Below are 5,947 nucleotides of genomic sequence, written 5' to 3' on the forward strand. Positions count from 1 at the left end.
CAGCGTACGATCGACGTCATTGAAATTAGCCCGTGATTGACCCGTTGGAAATCCAATAGGAGGCTGTCGTGCCAGCCTCCCGTCCAATCAACGCGCCGTATTGAAAAAAGGGGGCTGGTCTTTGCGAGAGGACATGACGGAGGTGACGGCCATGTTCTGCAATTGTGTCTGTATCCCTCCGCTTCAGTATTTACCTTTTGCATGATTTTGCATGTGGGGAAAATGTCACTGTAGCCCCGCTGTGCCCTGCCTGCTTTCCATAAGAGAACCCGCTAGGCCATTTGTTTTTCACGACTGGAACCACCACAGTGCTGTAACGCGGCGAATAACGACTCGTTACGGTTGTTGAAAAGGGAATAATGTTGAGTGTTGTTTGACGTTAATCGTCGACATTTTTCTCCCAGACCTTCTATTATCGTATTTTATTATGACTTGCAGTACTGCTGATATGATTTTTTTTTAAATTAAAAAGTCGCTTTGTGAAATTCTGCACGTCTGTAAGCTATGCACAGTCTATGAGTTATATGGCAAAAATATGTGAAATGCATTGCAATACAATCATACACTATATAATATAGCTGTAATATACATAATATCATTGTACTCATGTGCAGTAGGCCGACTGTACATATACTGTCCAAAAAGCCACCTCTGTATGCTGACTAATTTAAAATCTATAACATACACCCACTAGAGAGCCCTGATGGGGCAAATTATATAGATGCTTCCTTATACCCAACCAATCCTCTTCCCAAGTTAGTTTTCCATATTTTGATTACATACCGATTTTCTTTAGAATAAGCCCCATGTAAAAAGTATTCAACGTGGATTTGAAGAAGACACGCCTTTAAGGTTAAAAAAAAATGCAGCATCTACCACAGAGACCTAATTATTTCAGGCTATTATTTTCAACTAAATTTCAATTAACCAAATAACCACAAGGGGCAGCTAAGGCAAATGCCCTCTCTGCAACACAGCTCTATATACATTTGCCTTTACTGGGGAACACATTCATTCAATTGGCAGCCAGTAGCAAAGGAGTAAGTCATCTCACTACCTTCTCATCTCTGCTCTGTTGACCGTTCACATACCCAGCACCGATAAGGCAGGATTGCCTATTGATTGTCGCAAGTAGGGAAGTGCTCTACTGAAAATATGTCTCTGTCAGCCCAAATTGACAATGACATGTGTTTGTGTGTGTGTGTGTGTGTGTGTGTGTGTGTGTGTGTGTGTGTTTGTAATTGAATAGCCCTGCTTTACAGTAACGATCTCACCTGTTCACAAATTGTATGTATACGTTTAAAGCATTTCCGAACACTGGCACATTTTGATGTATTTCCTCAGAAACGTTATAATTTAACAGAAATGCAGTTTTTTCCCCCCCCCTAACAGGAGTACTGGTTGGTTTCTGGGTCTGTGGGTACACAATAAAGTTGCCGTGGCCTAACCGGCACTGTACTGAAGGGAACAATTTAACATGTTAGGATACTAGATTGATACCACCATCATGTTTGTATGCTAAACATAAAGCGAGAGCCTGCAAGTGGTCAGCTTAGCTTAGAATAAAGATTGCAATCAAGTGGGAGCAGGTTTTCTCCCATCCAAGGCCCTGCTAAAGCAAATATATTTCCCAATATGTTGAACCATTTAGTCAATTGGGGATTCAGAGGCAACGAAGGTACAAAAACAATTTGCATATAGGTTTAACAAGGTCAGTAGGAAACCATTTGCAAATTACAAAATTCCATTAATGCGGTACCAGTAAGAAACCAGTGGGCATAGTTCATCCTGCAACTAAAGTCAATGATGTGCACTGATCCTGCAAGGAGTAAAAATATACGCCTAAGAAAAACTTAACATTTCGACTAACATGCTGCCCACATTCGTTTTCTTCATGGCAGATGTGTGTCCTAGTTTGAAAACAAAAGCTGCATCAGACCCAGTACTGTGGATCATTGGGAATAGAGCAGCTGACAGAAATAAAACACATGACATCTTGGCGAAATGCCTCATAAGGGACATCTTGGTTTTGAAACATAGTATTAAAGGCTGGCTTGATTTGTTGGATTCAAACCCACATGATACAAATAGGTATGAAGATGAGTCATAGACATCAAGCTCGGGCATGGATATATATGGACCAGGAGAACGTTGAAATAGAATGGTTAAGCAGCAAAGGATAAGAAGGTCTGCTCTTTTGAAAGTAGGAAATAAACCATGTTAAAGGGACCTAAATGTCCCCAAGACAAGCAGCATCCAGTGATGACCTGGATGTTTTGAAAACTTCGTAGAAGACCTTTGAATGAAATCTAGTGGTAAGTGTCTTAAGACACTCGGTAGCATAAAAGTGTCCAGAGCTGGCATTTGAAATGAATTGCAGGTTACAGAGGGCAGAAAGATCAGGCAGCAAAGGAAGGATGAGTTTAGCTGAAGAAAGAATTGGCCTCAGGCTCCTCAAGAGAACAAAGTGGGTGTCTGTTAAATCTTGTACACCAGTGTGGAAAGGTTTACAGTTAAGTAGCTAGAACTATCCAACATGTTGGCTGTAGATGTGTTGGTAGAGCAGGTTAATTACAAGGTTGACGGTTTCATCCTTGAGCCATCGAACACCAAACTGCATAAACTGTAACTGTAATAAACATTAAAGACGCTGAATACAAGATTTGTTGCCTCTCAACAGCTCTCAACATGGCGACGCCTGAGCCAGCGGCTTATAGCCAATGGTGCTAAAAGGCGCTAACAGTACAAACTAAGGGAAACGCACTGACAGTAAGGGGAACTGGAGGGTTACGCCGCCGTATGGGACGACATCAACAGCCAGAAAAAAGACGAGAGCAATGCAGCGTGGCAGCAGTGAGCTAGCCAGTGAGGCATACTCTCATGTACATAAAAGCAGGAGCGGCGGATGGCTGACAAACCGGTAATGTCTAACCGGTGACTATTTGTTTAATCTCTTGTTATATAATTCATGCTGTAATATAAGCATACAGAGGTTAGAGTTATGCAGACCCTATCCATGATTAAACACATCGTCATCCTGTTCACATGTGCACCCTGAACAGAGGGCAACATAACAAGCAAGTTTACTGATAAATGTGTTTCCATCCTCAGGAGCGACCAAACCGGAGGGGTCACCATATCCCATCTGCATGCCAGGAAATGTGCTTTACAGTCCCTGTGGTAATGATAAACACAAGCCAAAGTGCTCTCCATGTAGGTTTACCCCACTTTGCTGCCCACACACACTCCACGCTGCGTCCCACGCTCACTGCACTCTGCCATCGTGTTACTCCTTTATGATCTCGTTTTATTGTGGAGACGAGAGCTACTTGTCACTCTTACTACTGACGAGAATTCATACTTCTGCAACGATAAATAGGTCAATGTTGATATATGATCTTCAAGTAATATTAAATAAAATAAGATGCCAACTTACGTAACCATGCGGTTATGTATTTGTAATGACATGACATTTAAATCATACATCAATGCTTTGACAAAAAGTAACAACACCACAATCGAAGCAAAGAAAGCAGTTTTACGTAAAAATGTTAGGCAACATGACACAATGCACACATCTTAGGTTTCATCTTTATCCCTGGGTGAATTTCGGTTCTGGACTGTCAACTGCAATGTGTGATTGCCTGTGTGAGTAATGAGGCCCCAACAATCTCAACAATCTCGGTCTGCCTTCATTCTATCACTGCAGGGAGTTTGTGTTTTTCATAAAGGTATGATAAATGATAAATATGCTCATAAACGCAAAGGCATACAGAGAGAGAAATCTCATTATGCAAGGTGCAAGTAATTCCACAGATAAGGCCGCCGTGTTTGGTTCATATTCAAATGTTATTTTGTGGGCTGAGACAAATAACATGATCCTCACATAAAACAAGTTTATTGACAAGTGAACCATGTCAAATCCATTGTTTTTTAATGGAAAGACGCACAAGAAAGTCATATTCACAACCTGATGGTATTTCACAACAAATAATATCCGTCTGAATTTGAAAGAACATTTGTTTGCAAAGTGCATTACACTGGCCATTTTTGAGTTAATGCAGCAGTTGATGTGTTCAAGAGAAATCAACAGTGATAGTGGCAAAAGCCACTGCAACAAGACTCTTCTGTAAATGTATGAAATGCTACAAAGGAGGAGTTATTGATCAAGTGTCCATTATTATTTTTGGTGTTTGAATAAAAGCAATTAAATGTTATTAGCATGTATCATCATCCAGAGATCTAGATTGTCCATTGTTTGGCAGCAGATAGTAAAGACACAATAGTGTTGAGGATGTAATACACAAAACGTCCTCAAGATGGCAGCAGGAGAACAGAGAAACCTGCATTCTGCACTAATGTCATCAATCTCATCGTCGCCTCGTTCAAACAACCACGAGGCCAAATATCTCAGTGATATTTTCTATTTATTTGAGTTCACTATGAGAAAAGCTATAAAACCATCTCATTGTACTGAAACACTGCTAACTCTACATATAGCCGACTGTAGCGGACGAATGGATTTAAACCTTTTAGTTAGATTACAAATGACTGATTCTGCCAATATAAGCTGAAGACAACGGCAGCAGGTACATCATAATGTATACTGTACGTCCAGTGAAGATCGGTCCTCAATTATATAGTCCATTAAAAAATGAATAAACCGCGGGGAAGATTTTCAATCACGTCCTGCTCTGAATTGTAACGCTTTCTGTCAAATCAAGCCGAGATTGGATCTGTGATCGATACGTTTGGTTCTATGATGCTTTAAAATGTACTTTGAAGAAGCATGCTTTTCCAATACCTGCTGATCTCTTGTTCAAAAGATTAAAAACCAAAAAACATAGTTCCTCTAAATATTCAATACATTGTCCTTTAAAAAACAAACAATAAAACGTGCAGTTACTCGGCTGAAAGTAGCTCTGTGAGTCATTTCTCTTAAAAAGTAATGATTAAATGCCAATCAAAACATTTGTTTAACAAGATGTTACAAGCTCAAGTTGTTTTTAGCAACTCCTATTTAAGAATGTGAACCTGCTATTGCCAACTTCAGCCATGAAACTGGGAATAAAGAGAATAACCGTTTTAATAGCAGAGCAATTCAATATGTCCAGTAGTGGCCTTTATCTGTTGTAACTTTATGATAGGAAGATACATTTAAAGCTTTTTCAAAATAAATGAAAAAGAGAAAAAATAATCCCAAAAACTTGGCATTCGAAACACATCGCTTTATTTTTATTTTCTGGAATAGACCATTAAATGTCAAGGGTCGGTTGTTGAGAGTGTATGTGCTGTTCACTAACATCATGCATTGGCGAAAAGAAAAATATTACTTCAAAATAAAGTCCTTAACGGCTCTGCTAAATAATCTAAACCTTCGTGATAACTGCAGACAAAAATACCTGTTTGCCATGAAAAAACGTGTGGAACGGGACGTTTTTATGCACAGACCAAATATAATGTTTATCTATTTACCCAGTAATGACGTCAACCTGAGGCTCTCAGAGCGGAGTACTAAGAAGTGTCTGACTTTTATGCAGCTCATGTTGCTCACCGGTACTCCTCGACCAGCTGGAAACAAAAAGCCTGTTGAATCTCAAGCATCACGACATTTCATTCACTCCCTCTGTATCTCCGCTTTGTTTAAAGGTATTATCAAGTCATGTTAAGTACATTTTATTATATTTATATTGCCCAAAATCCCCAATCACAAGTTTTCCTCAGGGGGCATTAATATCAAATTAAGCTATTTTATGTTGTAATAATAATAATAACACAATTGTTTATTGAATATTAAATAATTCATATACAATAGTTAAATGTACATATTACTTTATAAAATCAAGCAGAGTCCATAGTATTTTATGAAATATAAACTAATTTAAATTATTTTCAAAATGAAAAAACATTGTCTTATTTGAACTAGATAGAATGAATATATATATCT

Source organism: Clinocottus analis, unplaced genomic scaffold (genome assembly GCF_023055335.1).
Source record: "Clinocottus analis isolate CAN_PGR_092001 unplaced genomic scaffold, fCliAna1.0.p SCAF_14, whole genome shotgun sequence".
Taxonomy (NCBI): Eukaryota; Metazoa; Chordata; class Actinopteri; order Perciformes; family Cottidae; genus Clinocottus; species Clinocottus analis.